This window comes from Grampus griseus (assembly GCF_964374135.1).
Source record: "Grampus griseus genome assembly, chromosome: 14".
Lineage (NCBI taxonomy): Eukaryota > Metazoa > Chordata > Mammalia > Artiodactyla > Delphinidae > Grampus > Grampus griseus.
In genome coordinates, this window is record NC_139008.1 from 62,711,421 (window position 1) to 62,728,222 (window position 16,802).

Genomic DNA, 16,802 nt, shown 5'->3' on the forward strand with positions numbered 1-16,802 from the left:
TCATTCAACACATATTTATTGAGCACCTACTATGGACCAAGAGTGGCAGATGTAACCATGAATAAAGGGATCCTGCTCTCAGGAGCTTCTGCATAGTGGGTAACAGCAGGTCAAGTTCTTGGGGGGAGCGGGTATGGAACCTGGCCTTCCAGGCCAATGGGGGTGGAACAGAGTTTTATTGATTTTGTAGAAAGTAGTAAGGGCTTTGGGTTTGACTTTAAAAGCAGTGGGAGTCCATTAAATGGTGTTAAGCAGAATGTGACACGATCTGTCTTATGTTTTAAAATGATCATTTTGGCCACCTTGTGGAAAATAGATTGACAGGTCAGGGCTGGACAAAAGAGTAGAAGCAGAGCACAGAGAAGGCAGGCAGGCTAGAGGTGAGGGGAGCTCTGCCTGGCCTGATGTGGTGGCCCTGGAGATGAAGAAAGGTGGATAGGAGAAATATTTGAGGAGTACTCTAAGGGACATGGTGACCGATTGGATGTGGGGGCCGGGTGGGGGGAGTGAAAGAGAGGGAAGGGACAGAAATGATTCCTAAATTTTTGGTTGAGTGACCGAGTGGGCCCTAAATGCGAGCTATCTCAGCAATTTGAGATGTGAAGGCGCTTTAGGAAAGGTCAAATGGCGCAACCAAGCCAGTGCGTTCCATTTTACAGATGGTGAAACCGAGGCACGAGATACTAGCAGGTGGTTGTCAGGCCATGTCGCGCTCGTCTCATATCCCCTTAGATGGGTGAAAGGACCGCAGGCTGCTGGATACCTACTAAGCGCCAATACCTGGCCCGGCCCTTCCCCGCCTGGCTCGCCCGGCTCTCCAGGTCCGCCGCTCGTGTCCCAATAAAGTTATTGAAATTGACACCGGTTGCTAAGGAAGTAGGTCGCCGAGCCGGGTTGCTAAGGAAGTGAGCGGCCTCGGTCTCTCCCCATCCGGGGCAGCGGGGAATGGCTGAGCCCACGGTTCGCAGCCGCTCCTGCCGCCGCTGCCGCCGCCGCCCGCGTTCGGCTCGGGCTGCAGGTGAGTCGGCGACGATGCGAACGACCGCCGGGCAGGGCCGATCCTTCCGCCGCCTGGGATCTTCCCGAAGGCCCGGGGCAGCACCACCGACTGGCTTTGCTGCTCCGGGAGCGGGAGCATCTTCTGCCTTGCCTCCTGGGCATCTTCAGGCAGTCCGGGCGACCTCGCCCCTCCTCCCCCGGGCAGGGGTGCGGCCCGACCCCCAGACCCGGCCGCGAGGGGTCGGAGTCTGGGACCCAGCTCGGGAGGGAGGCGGGGAAGCGAAAGCTTGGGGTCCAAACCTCGACGCTGCCCCTGGCTCGCTGTGTGACCTTGGACAAGTCCCTTCCCCTCTTGGCCTCAGTTGACCTTTTTGCACAATGGGGTCCTATCACTTGCTGCTCAGAGTGGTTAAGATTATGAGAGGTGTATGTTGAAAGTGCCCTAAATGGGGAGGAGAAGGACCGAGAGTCCAACTTTAAGTCCGAGTGTCTGAATTTGAGACTTTGCATCTACACTTAGGAACTGTGTGGCCTTGGGCAAGTTAATCTCCTTGAGCCTTCTTTTCTTTATCTGTAAAATGCGTTAATGAACCAGTGTGGGAATCCAGTAAGATGGGTATGTCAAGTAGCTTGGCACATAGTAAGTGCTCAGCAAGCTATTATGAGGCATGAAGGGTGGTTTGGGTAAGGCTTCCTGGAGGAGTTGACTTTGAGACAGGTAGGATTTAGGTGTGTAGTTCACCAGCTCATTGGATATTCCTCCCCCTGTTGACATCCCCCCCACCCTCAGTTTTACTTCTCCATTCTGCCCAGAGAAAGGGAGGTGGTGTGGACTTCTGCAAAGTAGTCCTGGTGGGGGAAACCCTGGGGTCAAGTCCTTGTAGTTGTTTGAGGTTATGGTTTTATTTTCTACTTAGGCCTTGTTGACCCTTCCAGAAGACAAAGAGTTATCTTTATGTCTTTGGAGAAGGGCTTGAAACAGTAATAGCTATTTACAAGTCTGGTTGGCCCTTGAACAACACAGGTTTGAACTGTGTGGATGTGGATTTTTTTTTCAAGGAAGGTATGTACTTCACCTTTATATATAATGGACTTGAGCATCCGTGGATTTTGGTATCCAAGGGGGCTCCTGGAATCCCCTACAAATACTGAGGGTCAACTGTATATGATTAAGGAGCACTTTTCAGGTATATTATCTCATTTAATCTTCACATAGACTTTGCCAGGTAGGTGGTGATGTCATCCCCATTTCGAAGATGAGGAAACTGAGGCTAAGAAAAGTGAATGACTTGCCTAAGAATTTTATACCTATTAAGTGATGGAGCTGGACACATTTCCAGGTAAATCCTGTATTTTCTTCCCTGTACCCTGATATCTCTGATTTCTCAGCAGTAGCTGTTACAAAGCCACAAGGGTCTTCTTTTGTTCCTTCTGACTGCTTTGGCTAGAGGCTTTTCTTCCACTGGCAAGGAAACAAGATCTTACATAAAGCTTCATTTAAATAGATACCATCCAAAGTGGGGACCTCAAAACAAAGTTGGAATGTTTACAAGGGGCTTTTCTGTCCCCATGCCCCCTCCTCTTTAAAGTGAGAGGAGTAGGCTGGCTGGTAGGCCCTTTTGGTGCTATTGTACAATTCTGATTGCATGCTGGTGGTTTAAAAGCATGGAATCAGGCTGCCTGGGTTCAAATCTTGACTCTGCCACTTCCAAGCTGCATGCCACTGAGTAATTTTACTTCACCTCTTTGTGCTATAGTTTCATTATTTGTAAAAGGGAGATAATAATAGTATCCACTATATATAGCTGTTATGAGGATTTATTTGCACCTAATACATGTAAAGTGCCTGGCATGTTTGGTAAACATTATTGTTATTTGGGCTTAACATAGCACCTGTATTATACTTTATATTCTATTTATGATTGGTGAATGAATAAATTAAAGCATGTGCTGACGATACCAGGTCTGTCAACCTCACAGGGTCATTGCATGCATGAAACAGTAGCTGTCATAGTATTATATAAATGTCATAAATGTCAGTATTACAGAGTTGCCCCAGGAACCTGTAATCCCATGCCAGAATGGGTTGCAAAGAAAAATGAAAGCTGATGATAGGATACCAGGTTTGGTAGTCCGACCCATAGTTCAGTAAATGTTTACTAAGTCCCTTTATGCCAAGCACAGTGGGGCATGTGGAGATCAGCCCCAACTCCACATTCTTCAAGGACCTCAGAGCTTAATTTGCATATTACTAGCTTTTTTTTTTTTTTTTTTTGTGGTACGCGGACCTCTCACTGCTGTGGCCTCTCCCATTGCGGGGCACAGGCTCCGGACGCGCAGGCCCAGCGGCCATGACTCACGGGCCCAGCCGCTCTGCGGCATGTGGGATCTTCCCGGACCGGGACACGAACCCATGTCCCCTGCATCGGCAGGCGGACTCCCAACCACCGCGCCACCAGGGAAGCCCTATTACTAGCATTTGAAATGAATTTGATGTCTTTAAATGAATCCATATCTTGTGTTTGCCCTCCTCAGAGTAAAGCATCTCTTGTGTCCTCATGCTTCTGTTGGGTGCCTGGGCTAGAAGCCTTGGCTTGCTCTCTAAGTCCTTTCATCCACTGATTTATGGGTCCCTAAGAAAGAGCATTCTCTTATGCTGGCTAATAATACAGTGCTCTCTTTATGGTGTCTTAATGGTTTACAAAAATGCTTAAGGGCTTCCCTGGTGGCGCAGTGGTTGAGAGTCTGCCTGCTGATGCAGGGGACACGGATTCATGCTCCGGTCCGGGAAGATCCCACATGCCGCGGAGCGGCTGGGCCCGTGAGCCATGGCCGCTGAGCCTGCGCGCCCGGAGCCTGTGCTCCGCCACGGGAGAGGCCACAACAGTGAGAGGCCCACGTAACGCAAAAAAAAAAGATGCTTAAACGTGTCTTCACTCACTTAGTCTATCGGTAACCCTGCAAGGAAGGGAGGGTGCAGATTGAGATTCCCATTTTACAGTCAAGAGACCTGAGGTAAGAGAGGCCAGGCTGCTGGTAGGTGGCCCATTTCACACTGACCTCCAGGCGTTCTGACTCCAAGTTCAGTGCTTTTACCTCTACTGCCTCAGTTTCATTCATTCAGCATTTGCTGAACACCTGGTATGTGTCAGGCCCAGTTCTAGCCTAGGGATGTGATGGTAGAGAGGTAGGTGAGGTCCTTGCTCTCGTGCAGCTTCCATTCTAGTGGCAGCGGCGGAAAAATAGACCAATAAATGAACAAGGTCACTTGGATGGAAATAAGTACTGTGCAAACAATAAAACAGTGATGTGATGGAGAGTGACTTCCCCATGGGGATGCTGCCAATTAATTGGGTGGTCTGAGAAGGCCACTCTGAGGGGGTGACATTTTTGCTGAGACTTGCTGCCAGAAAGGGGCCAAACATTTGAGAATATGGCAGAAGGAACAGCAAAAGTAAAGGCTCTCAGGTGGGAATAAGCTTAGTAAGTTCTGGGAACTGAAAGAAGGCTCAGAGCAGCTGGAGCAGGTGGGCTGGGGCGCGGGGAGGGGAGAATGGTGAGATGGCCAAGTGGGGGCTGGGCTGGGGGTGAGGCCTCAAGTCATCTAGGGCCTGTGGACTAGAGTGAGGAGGTGGGACTTTATTCCAAAAGCAATGGGAAGGCTTTGAAGGCTTTAAGAAGGGGAGTGATGTGATCTGTTTTTTGTTTTTTAAAAACATCACTTTGGCCCCTGTGGCCAGTGAATTTTAAGGGGTGTAAGAATGGCAGGCAGGAGGGTAGTTAGGAGGCCAGGTGAAAGGTGATGGCGGCTTTCTAGGGTGGTGACGGTGGAGATGGTACAGGAGGATGGATTGGGGATGTGTCATGGAGGTGAAGCCAGCAGGATGGTGGTTGAGGGGAAGGGCTAGAGGAATCGGAGGCGTCTCTTGGGTTTGGCCTGCTCAATTAGGTAGATGTTGATGGTGCCACCTGCCTCTAAAATGATGAGAGAACTTTTTGGTAAGGTGCCCTGTGTGGAAGAATTAGCTCTGGTTCCCTGTGAACCCTTGAAGGAGAGGCACAGGTGTAAACATCATACTTACAGCCTCTGGGGAGGAGATCCCTGCTTATACTGCAGGAAGATAGCCAGGTACATCTTTTTGAAGCCTCCACCTTGGACATCCGGAAGCCCTGCTTTTCTCGAAGTCTGGCTCTTTGCCAGCTAGTGGAGTGGCAGGTGTGGGCTCTGCCAGGGCAGTGCCCATCTGTCTCATGCTGTTGGCATTGCTGTCCTGACTTGAGATCTTGGCTGATGAAAGCTGGGAGGAGGCTGGCCATCTCTGCGAGAGAGAATGGAATCACTCTTGAAGCTTAGTGCCTCAAATGGCCACACTCTCCCTGCCAAAGTGGTTCTTTCTTGGCCATCGAATGACATTTCTAAAGTTTCAGAGCTTTTGATTTGGGAATCCCTGGAGAAGCTGTTGTGTTCTTGCTAGAATTCTAGCAAGGGAATTCGAGCCTTCTTTTACCGTATGCTAATAATTGCCCCTGTAAGTTTAGGTTTCACAATGTTGTAAATTCAACATTGCGAATAGCAAGACTGATAATCCTACCACCTCTGCTTGGGTAGCTTTGTTTGCAGTTTAGGACGCTCTTTCCTGTGCATTCTTGTGTACTAACGTTCAGTCAGTTGAGATCACATGGCATATGTATTATCCCCAGTTTACAGATGAAGCATTGAGCTACTGAGGGGTCATTCATTTTGGTCAGTCATATGAAGCACCGGTAGGTGCTGGGTTCGGTAGATCCTTGCCACTCCAAGTGTGTTCTGCATGACTGAGGCACCCGTGTGCCCTGAGAGCTTGTTAGAAGTGCAGAGTCTAAGTCTAGATACAATAAGCCAGTCTGCATTCTACCAAGACCCCCGGGTGTTTCCTGAGTACATTAAAGCTTGAGATGTACTCCTTTGTTAATAAGTAGCAAAACTAGGACTTGCCAAAGATAGTGATAATAAAAGTACAGGCTTACCTTTTTTTATGTGGTTCACAAGTACTGCATTTTTTTTTTACAATTTGAAGGTTTATGGCAACTCTGCGTTGTCAGATGATGCATTTTTTAGCAATAAAGTATTTTTTAATTAGTGTACATTAATTAATGTACACTGTTTCTTTAGACATAATACTCTTGCACACTCAGTAGACTACAGTGTAGTGTAAACATTACTTATATATGCGCTGGGAAACCAAAAAATTTGTGTGACCTGCTTTATTGCAAGATTTGCTTTATTATGGTGGTCTGGCACCAAACCTGCAGTATCTCCGAGGTCTACCTGTAATAGAAATAGCTAACATTTATTGAGCCAAGTGCTGTTTTCAGCACTTTACACATGTCGTCTCATTTAGTCCTCACAGCAACCCTGTAACATGAGGACTGTTATGAATCCCATTTTCCGGAAAAGGAAAGTAGAGGCACAGAAAAGTCAAATAACTTACCCAGGTCTGATTCCAAGTCCATTGCTCTTCCTACCACTCACTTGTTCATCTGTTTTTCAGGTGGGCAGTACATCCCTGACGTCTTGTCAAAAGCCTTTCTTTCTCTTCTGTATCTGGGTAAATAACTTTAAAGCCTGATGAAGAAAACTGACTTCATAGAATGTTTGAAGAAATCAGGGGAAAAACCCTTGAGGTATTTTAACATAACCATGGGTGTCAGTTACTTCACTGATAGGCAACAAATAGATAATCTGATTTGTGAGATAGGCTACCTCTCATCCTTCTTAGCTCTAACTCAGGGCTGAAACATGAAGCGGGTAGGAACTGAGAGCTTGTATTCTGAGTCATTCGGCCCTGAACTGTTTCTTGATTCTGGTGATAACATCTGCACCCGTGAGGAGAGGGTGGCTAAAGCCCTATGCCACTGCTGACTAATTGCAAAAGATTCCGTTTTTTTTTCTTTTCTTTTCTTAATGTAATGTTTTTATTGAAGGATAAGATACAGGCAGAAAAATTAGATGATTGTAACTGTATAGTTTGTTGAATTTTCATAAAATGAACTCACCCATGATACCACCACCCAGATCAAGATATAGAACATTACCAGCACTCCAGAAGCCTTCCTTACCTCCCTCCAGAAGGGTGACCACTACCCTATCTTCTGTCACCAAAGAATATTTTTACCCATTTTTTAATCTGTAAAAGATTCAATTTTGTCAAGCCTCAGTTTTCCCTGTCTGCCATGTGGGCTCATTATTTTCCCTTCAACATCCCTTATCTCTGCAGTCTTAGAAAGATTTCTTGGTCAAGGCCTGTGCCACCACAGGAAATTCTGGTGTGAAAAGGCAGTGGGATCTGGGTGGAGACGTGAATTTTAATAGCAATTCTGCCACTTGCTATGTGACCCAAGGCAAGTAACTCAGCCTCTCTGGCCCTCAGTGTCTGTATAGGCAAAATAAGGACGTGGGATAATCTTCCAAGGCTCTTGCAGCGCTGCCTGAAAGACAGCTTTGGGTTGGGTAATATTTTCCTCTTCCTTGGTGACTTCATGCAGGGCTTTCTCCCAGCCTTCCAGGGTGGGGCTTTTAGAGCTGTTTCTTGGCAGTCAGAGATCATTGCAATCAGCTCATCTTATCAGCATCACACATCTGCATTGCAGCTTGGGATGTTCTTGTTTAAGGCTTCAGTTAATCTTGGTGACACGTTGTGTCTCCTCGCTTTGTCACACTGATAGCAGACACTGAGCTCTTCACACACAGGCAGATCTATCTTTTTAGAATGCTGATTTATTTAAATCATAGTTTGCATTAGAGAGCACCAGTGATAATTGTGGTGGGTGTGGTTTTATTTTTAAGTTTTTGGCAAGATATTTGCAGCAGTTGCATTTTGTCATATTTGAACATAGTGTATAAATGGAAGTGAGTCCAAGTGAAATAGAGATTGTAGTAGACTACTGGGAGCTGAGACTGGACATGCTGTTACCCACTCTGGGGTTCTTAACATCCCTTTCAGCAGTGGTTTCAGGAAGGGCTTGCTTTGGGGCTTTTGTGTGTGACATAAATTACACAGAAACTAAAGCTCATAGTACTGTCTCCAGCAGCTTAGGGGACTGCAGTAACCATTATTTTATAACACATTTCAGTAACCTAAGCAAAGAAATCTAGCTAGTAAATCATAAAAGATTCCATCCAGGTAAGACAAAATGTCAGCTCAAGTTACTTAAGATAACAGCAAGAAGATAGTTCTTGGTGGAAATAGTTACTGGTTTTGCACGGTCTGCAATAGCAGGTCAGATTCTAGCCTAAGAAATATATAGTATTTTTCCCTCCTTACTTCTTCAATTGCCAGCATTTTTTAATAGAATTTTTTTAAAATTATAAAAATAATTTCCATTGAGGAAAACCCTGAAAAGATTAAATAAGATTCACTCAGAAATAACTACTGTTAAAACATCTTACTGTCCAAAGGAAAATATATTCCTAAATGTATTTTATCTCATGAATGTGCAGTTCTTACCTGTTTGCCCAGTCGTTGTCATTTAGGCAGGTTTCAATACTTAAATGCTATGAATAATGCTACAGAGAACATCTTGAAGATTATCTTTGCATAAACTTTTTTTTCTTTGCATAAACTTTTGTCTACATTTCTGATGATTTCTTTAAACTAGATCCTTTCATTGTTAAAAAATTTTAATTATAAAGGCAGCCTCCTTAAATAATGTTTTTAACAAGGTAGTGTCTAAATACAGTTGAAAAGGTAGACATTAGTGCAGTTTGGTGGAGAGGGATTACCTGTGCAAAGGGTATCCTGACTCAGTTTCAGCTTGTTTGTCCACTTGCATAGCTATCTTTTTAGGTAGTTGCTCTCAAAGTGTATCTCCCATTTTGCATTTGGAAATGTTCATGTAACATTTCATAACCATTTTCCCATGTTTAGTAATTATGAGCTAGTAAACTTTCCCTAGCATTGGGCATTGACGTTGTTTCTGGCTTTTTATAATCACATATAGTGCTGTAGTGAATATCTTTGCTTCCCTCTCAGCCTCATAAGAGAACAATTCTAAATAAATTAGTTTGCGGAAAGTTAGAACTTTAAAAAGTTGAAAAGGAGAACTGTACATTTTCCTTCTTAAAATTTGATTAGGACCCTAAAAATATCTTCAAAAAAAAAAAAAGCTTTATTGAGGTATAATTCACAAGCCATAAGGTATCTTTTCATAGTTTTTGTCGCCTTCTTTGCTGCTGCTTCTTAATCTGTTTTTCTTTTTGATACAGAATTCCCTATGAGTAGGACCCAGAACCTGAGCCTTTAACATTTAAACCCTTCATTCTATGAACAGACTGTTGGCTGGTGACATTAACCAGGAATATTGTATGTACATGATCAGTTTTGTGCACTGAATGAGCTGTGAGAGCATGTCATTATGGAATTGGACAGTGAACCATGACGGTTCTGGTGGACTTTAGGCAGGAGATTTTTTTTAATGTATTTAACTCGTTATATTACTGAAACAAATTCTGTGATTTATGGGACATTCTGCTTGATCAACTTTGGGAACTGTTTACGATAAAGGTAGCATATGTGGGCAGTTTCTCCAACATTCATGTACACACCAATCACCAGGGATCTTGATAACGGGACTCTGATTTGGGGACATGGATGGCCTTAGATTCCGGAGCTAAACCAGGTGGAACAGAAGATTTTAGTTGACACTCAGACACAACATCCTAAATTATGTTGAACGACACGGTGAGAGTTATTCCCTTTGAAACTCTTTTGGTTCTTTTGACTATGTCAAGGAGAGTATTTGTTTGGTTCCAGTCTTTCTTAACACGTGCTAAACTGGCTTTCTTAGTTTCTTTTTTTTTTTAATACATCTTTATTGGAGTATAATTGCTTCGCAATACTGTGTTAGTTTCTGTTAGACAACAAAGTGAATCAGCCATATGCATACATATTTCCCCATATCCACTCCCTCTTGAGCCTTCCTCCCACCCTCCCTATCTCACCCTTCTACTGGCTTTCTAACCAAGAGAGATCAGGCCTCTGGCCCTAGGTAAGCTACAGTATCTAGTTCGAATTTAGTAACATGGTTGTTTGTCTTCATTTTCAGTTACCTTCTATTTACAACAAGTGATACTGGTTTTCCATTCATGGTAGTCATACGAAGTTTCTGTTAAAAAGAAATTTGGGAGTTCCCTGGTGGCCTAGTTGTTAGGATTCTGGGCTTTCACTGTTGTGGCCTGGCTTCAGTCCCTGGTCAGGGAACTGAGATCCTGCAAGCCGTGCATGGCCAAAAAAATAAATTAAAAAAAAAAAAAGTGTTAAAGTAGATTTAAAGCAAAATCTTAACTAAATAATGGTACAGGTGGTGTGTGGATATGGCAGAAATTGTGAAGAGACAATCAGATGACTGACATTTAGGACACGCTGGTGTGGAAAAACGCCATGAACTTCGGAGCCCGGTAGCCCTGGTTTCTGCTTACTTTGCTGCTGATTAACTCAGTCTGCCATGTTGCTTCTCTCTCCAAGTCTCAGGTTTTTTTCTCCTGTAAATTGGGTCAGGGCAGAAGCACCTCTTGTGGGCCAGGCCTTGTCATGCTTGTCCTCCTCTAATCCTCACACAGCCGCAAGGAGCAGGGCATTTGTGGTAGTCCCATTTTGCAGAGGAGGATATAGGCTTAGCTGGTTGAAGGAACTTGCCTGGACTCCCAGAGCTGGGAATGGTTGGGCTGGGTTTCATTCCCAGGTGTGTCTGAATCTCTTTTTTGTTATTCCAGGCCACCTCCCTCTTTTAAATGTAGAATTTGCTGTGGCTCTCTACCCAGCTGCAGGGCAGTCTGATTAAAAGGACAAGTCATTGAGTACACCTGTGATCTCACGAGAGATGAGAGGTGCTAGTAGCCCAGATGTCTGTGGACAGATCAATGGATAAAGATAATGTGGTATATACACACAATAGGTTGTTATTTAGCCTTATAAAAAAAAGAGATCTTGTCACATGCTACACAACATGGATGAACCCTGAGGTAGAATGGTGGTTTCCAGGGGTTGGGGAGACAGGGAAATGGGAAGTTGCCATTTGATAGGTATGGAGTTTCAGTTTAGCAAGATGAAAAAGTTCTAGAGATCTGTCACACAACAATGTGAATATCGTTGTCATTACTGAACTGTACACTTAAAAACGGTTAAGAGGGTACATTTTATATTATGTGGGGTTTTTTTAACCACAATTAAAATTTTCTTAAAAGTTAAAAGGCATTGGTCAGAGGGCAATCTTTTTTTTCCCCCCCCCCATCTTGGAAACTTTCAAGCATACATAAAAATGGAATAGTGTAATGAACCATGGACCCATTACCCAGCTCCAGCAGTTAGCAGCACATGGCAGTTCTGTCTCACTTATAACCTCTTACTCATCCCACCCCACCTCACCTCTGATTATTTTGGTCCCAGTCAGCATATAGCTTTATATGCTAGTGGGAAGCAGCCGCATAGCACAGGGAGATCAGCTCGGTGCTTCATGACCACCTAGAGGGGTGGGACAGAGAGGGTGGGAGGGAGATGCAAGAGGGAGGGGATATGGGGATATATGTATACATACAGCTGATTCACTTTGTTATATAGCAGAAACTAATACAACAATGTAAAGCAATTATACTCCAATAAAGATGTTAAAAAAAAACTTTATACGAAAATGCTTTTGTGTGTGTCTCTAAGAGTAAGAACCTTCTTTAAAAAATACCATTTCCACACCTAAAAATGTAACAATAATTCCTTAACATTCCTTAATGTTCAAATTTCCTTGATGGTCTCATACATTTTTAACAATCGGTGTGTTTGAATCAAGATCCAAAAAAGGGCCCTACTCAAGGGCCAAATGTTGTATTTGGTTGATTAAGTCTCTGACATCAGAGTGTAAATGTTTAGCAGAGAAACAGTTTCATTTCTTTCCTGGATCAGTACATGGAATGAGAAGTTCCTGACAGGCAGGTTCTTCCAGCTTCATAGCTTCGTGGTGGTTCAGAGCACGAGCCCCGGACATTGGGGTTGTGTGGGCAGTCGGTGCACTGTTGGTGGGAGGATAAATGGTACAGCCTGGGAAGTGGGTAGGATGGTGCCCTCTGTCAAAAAGGAACATGTGTAGTGTTTACACATCCAGGAATAACTCCTACGAAGGACCCTCGTGTGTAGCTAAAGGTATATGTTTAGGATATTCACTGCAGCATTGTTTGCACTAGCAAAGACCAGAAACTATCAGAGGTTCCCTCAGCAGGGGGCTAATCAAATACATTATAAGAGAACTGTACCATGGCATTTAGGCAGCTACTTAAAAGGTGGGGATGGGGGTGGGGGTGGGGGGGCCCCAAGATCTACAAAGTAAGATAGAGAATGGTGATACTATACTTAAACTTGAGTTTAAAAACAAAAAACAAGGTAGGGAAGCAATATAGATACGTTAATGCTTGCATATGCTTCGAGTATCTCCCCAGGGGTAGGGGGAAGATTTACCTGTTCACTGTATGTACAACTTGAATTGTTTTAATCTATTCATATATTAATACACATGTGTATACGCATGTGCGTGTGTTTGTGTGTTTAAAATAAGTTTAAATTAGGGTCTTTTAATAAGACAAACCTGGTTTTGAATTCTGACTGTTCCATTTAATTGCTGTGTGACCTTGAGCCAGTTAATTTCTCTGAGCCTCCCATCCTTATTTTTAAAATAAGGCTAATACTATTCCTCATAAGGTGATTTTGAGGATTAGAAGAGGAATATACATTAAGTTCCTAATGTACTATGAGCTGTGACTATTGAATACAGCAAAGCCCCAGACCCACATTGATTCTGAATTAGCGTCCTCTAGACTTGAATATATATATATATATTTTTAAATAAATTTATTTATTTTTTAAATTTATTTTTGGCTGGGTTTGGTCTTCATTGCGGCGCACGGGCTTTTCCTAGTTGCGGCGAGTGGGGGCTACTCTCCCTTGCGGTGCGCTGGCTTCTCATTGTGGTGGCTTCTCTTGTTGCAGAGCTCCGGCTCTAGGTGCGTGGGCTTCAGTAGTTGTGGCACCTGGGCTCAGTAGTTGTGGCTCTTGGGCTCAGTAATTGTGGCTCAAGCTCTGGAGTGCAGGCTCAGTAGCTGTGGCGCACGGGCTTAGTTGCTCCGCAGCATGTGGGATCTTCCTGGATCAGGGCTCGAACCTGTGTCCCCTGCATTGGCAGGCAGATTCTTAACCACTGAGCCACCAGGGATCCCTGAATATATTTTTTATGAATGTATGTTATGAATGTTTCGCAAAATAGGATTTCTTTGCCTCTTTTTCCCCCTTATCAGTTAAATGCTTTCTTTGTTAGCCTGTTGGGGTCATCAAGTGACAGGGAGTGCTTGGCGCCAATTTGAATTCAGAGCAGGCGTTTAGTTGTTCATGTTTCTTATCCGTGACCTTTCTAGGTTTCTTTCCAGATAAGTAGCCTGTCTTCCTAAGATGTGTAAGCTGAAACCAAGTTACTAGACTTTTTTCCCCAAAGAAAAAATAGCTTTATTGCCATCCCCCTGCTTGATTGTAAGAAACAAACTACATGCACCTGTGAAGAAGGCCAAAGAAAGCAAAAACAATCACTTGCAAGCTCACCCCCCAGAGATCAATATTGTTTGCCTTTCTTGAGTGTTTATTAAACATCTTGCACTAGGCTAACCATTTAACATTTATTAGCTTACTTAATAATCCTTAGAACAGTTCTTTATGGTAGGTGTTGTTATTAATCCCATTTTGTAGAAGAAACTATGACTTAATGTAACTTTCTCAAGATTTTATAGCTAAGTGGCAGAGCAGAAATTCAAATGCTGACGCGTTGAATACTAAAGTTCATGCTTTGAATCATGACTTTACACTGTCTCATTCACAACTTTCTCTGCACTTGTGCATGTACACATGTAAACATAAATCACATCATAGTAAGTCTTCTGTTTGGTAGCCTGCTTTTTTAATATAAATTTATTTTATTTTATTTTATTTATTTTTGGCTGCGTTGGGTCTTCGTTGCCGCGCGAGGGCTTTCTCTAGTTGCAGCGAGCAGGGGCTACTCTTTGTTGTGGTGTGCAGGCTTCTCATTGCAGTGGCTTCTCTTGTTGCAAAGCACAGGCTCTGGGCAGGCAGGCTTCAGTAGTTGGGTCATGCGGGCTCAGTAGTTGTGGCTCGAAGGCTCTAGAGCGCAGGCTCAGTAGTTGTGGCACATGGGCTTAGTTGCTTCGCGGCATGTGGGATCTTCCCAGACCAGGGATTGAACCCTGCATTGGCAGGCAGATTCTTAACCACTGCACCACCAGAGAAGTCCCTGGTAGCCGCTTTTTTTCACTCAACAAAATGTCATGAACATCTTCCCATGTGTAAATACTTAGAAGTATATTGCCATTCTTTTTTTTTTAATAAGTTTATTTATTTCATTTATTTTATTTTTGGCTGCGTTGGGTCTTCGTTGTTGCGTGCGGGCTTTCTCTACTTGCAGTGGACGGGGGCTACTCGTCGTTGCGGTGCGTGGGCTTCTCATCGTGGTGGCTTCTTTTGTTACAGAGCGCAGGCTCTAGGCGCACGGGCTTAGCTGCTCCGCGGCATGTGGGATCTAGCTGCTCCGCGGCATGTGGGATCTTCCTGAACCAGGGCTCGAACCCATGTCCCCTGCATTGGCAGGCGGATTCTTAACCACTGCGCCACCAGGGAAGCCCTATATTGCCATTCTTAATGACTGCATAATTTCCCATTGTAGAGATGTGTCATAATCTAACCAATCCCTTATCAATGAGTATTTAAGTGGTTAGAGATGCTGCTGAGATAAGCATAAAGGTGTAAGTACATCTTCCACATGTATTCAGTTATTCACTGAAGGCCTTAAAATAGTTCCAAGAAATGGAGTTGCTGTTTCAAGGGAGTATTACATTTTGAGTGTTGCGTTTCAGTGTTTTGATGTTGACTGCTCAGATGCCCTCGAATAGTATGTGCCGGTTTAAGAGTCTGTGGCTCTCATATGTACTGTAAGAGACAGTTTGAAAGTGTTTAGACCGTTCACACAACTGTTTGGCTTACAAAAAACAGATGACCTGTGTTGATAAACAGTGCCTGTTATTACACTATATTACACTAAAATAAATATATTTTATTTATTTTTTGATGTGGACCATTTTTAAAGTGTTTATTGAATTTGTTACAGTATTGCTTCTGTTTTATGTTTTGGTTTTTTGGCTGTGAGGCATGTAGGATCTTAGCTCCCCAGCCAGGGATCGAACCCACACCCCCTACATTGGAAGGCGAAGTCTAAACCACTGGACCCCCAGGGAAGTCCCCAGAATATATTTTATTAGTCTGTTATTTTGACATCTTTGCTCTGAATGCCTTTTATGGCTGAGGCTATGTGACATGCTACATTGACATTAGGAAGTTAAGGATTTCCATTGCTGTAGACCTCATAGAAGCTCTTTTATGAAGCTTTACCATGAAGTTAAGACAAATAGTTTTACAACTAGGACCCTTTGTTCATCAGTTAAAACATTTTATTACATTATATTCATGGTGGATAGATGAAAAGAGAAAAATGAGTTTTAACACCTGGATGTAGTTAATTTTACAGATTTTTTCCATCTTTTTTTCTCCCCTAATTTGATTTTTCTGACTAGGTAATATATTTACATGATTCAAGAGGTATAAAAGGATTATACACTGCAAAGCCTCCCTTATACTCTTGGCCTTCAGCCACCCAGCTCTTTTCCCTACAGGCAGCCAGTGTTGTTATCTGGCTCTTGCATATCCCTTCAGATATATTTTATGTAAATAGAAGCAAATATAGGACTAGTCCCTCAACACACATTCCATGTCCTTTTAAAAGTTCTCCAGACAGTGATGTTATTTTTTCAACTGGAGATGAATAATCTTGTTCTGAAAATTGTGTAATTCACATTTTGATAGCTGACCGTCATGGGAACCAAAGACCCAGAGTTGGAATTGCTCTCTTGGTGTTGGTTCAGGGTTTGCAGACAAGGAGTCCTGATACTTCAAAACAATTAGCAACAGTTGAGAAAGAACGTAGTGTTGATGGTGATGAGTTGGATACGGAGTAGAAACAGCTGCTTCCCCTAGAGAAACCTGCCCAGGGACTTGGTTTGGGCTGGTTAATAGGGAGTCACTTTTATCTTCTTGCCTGAGTGTTGCTGCTTTCCTGATGGCCCCTGTGATCCGTAGTTTGGGCTGCCTTTCAGACACTCTGAGTCCTTGAGCTCTAGGCCAGGCAGTTGGCAGGTGGTTGCTCGGTCAGATCTTAGAGGACGTTGCATTGGAGTGCAGTGATTAAAGATGCATTAGTATGTGCTTTGTGTGACCGCACATTGCTCCTCCTTGCAGGGATGTTTCTGGTGAATTGCCAGACCTTTATTTTTTCCCATTTGAAGATACCACATGCTTGTTACAGAAAATTTGAAAAATACAGAAATGTCGAAGGAGCAGGGGAAATCACCTATATGTAGTCCCATCACACAAAGTGGACCACTATTAATGTTTTGATGTGTATCTTATTTTTATACAATTGTGATTGCATGCATTCAATTTTGTAAACTGCTTTTTCATTTATTCTAAGCATATTCCATGTCATTACAGAGCCTTGGTAAATGTCATTTTAAAACATGGACTAGGACTTCCCTGGTGGTCCAGTGGTTAAGACTCCACGCTCCCAATGCAGGGGGCCCGGGTTTGATCCCTGGTCAGGGAACTAGATCCCACATGCATGCCGCCACAAAGATCCCTCGTGCCACAACTAAGACCCAGCACATCCAAATAAAT

At 43.6% G+C, this 16,802-nt stretch overlaps 1 protein-coding gene across 1 annotated transcript in view; it reads left to right on the forward strand.

Moving 5' to 3' along the window:
• Window positions 1–925: 925 nt before the first annotated feature.
• KIF3B (kinesin family member 3B) overlaps window positions 926–16,802 on the forward strand; it is a 36,004-nt gene continuing 20,127 nt past the window's right edge. Inside the window, exon 1 of the mRNA XM_082671077.1 lies at window positions 926–1,018. The gene's annotated coding sequence lies outside the window, so the exon portion shown is untranslated. The remainder of the gene's footprint in view (window positions 1,019–16,802) is intronic.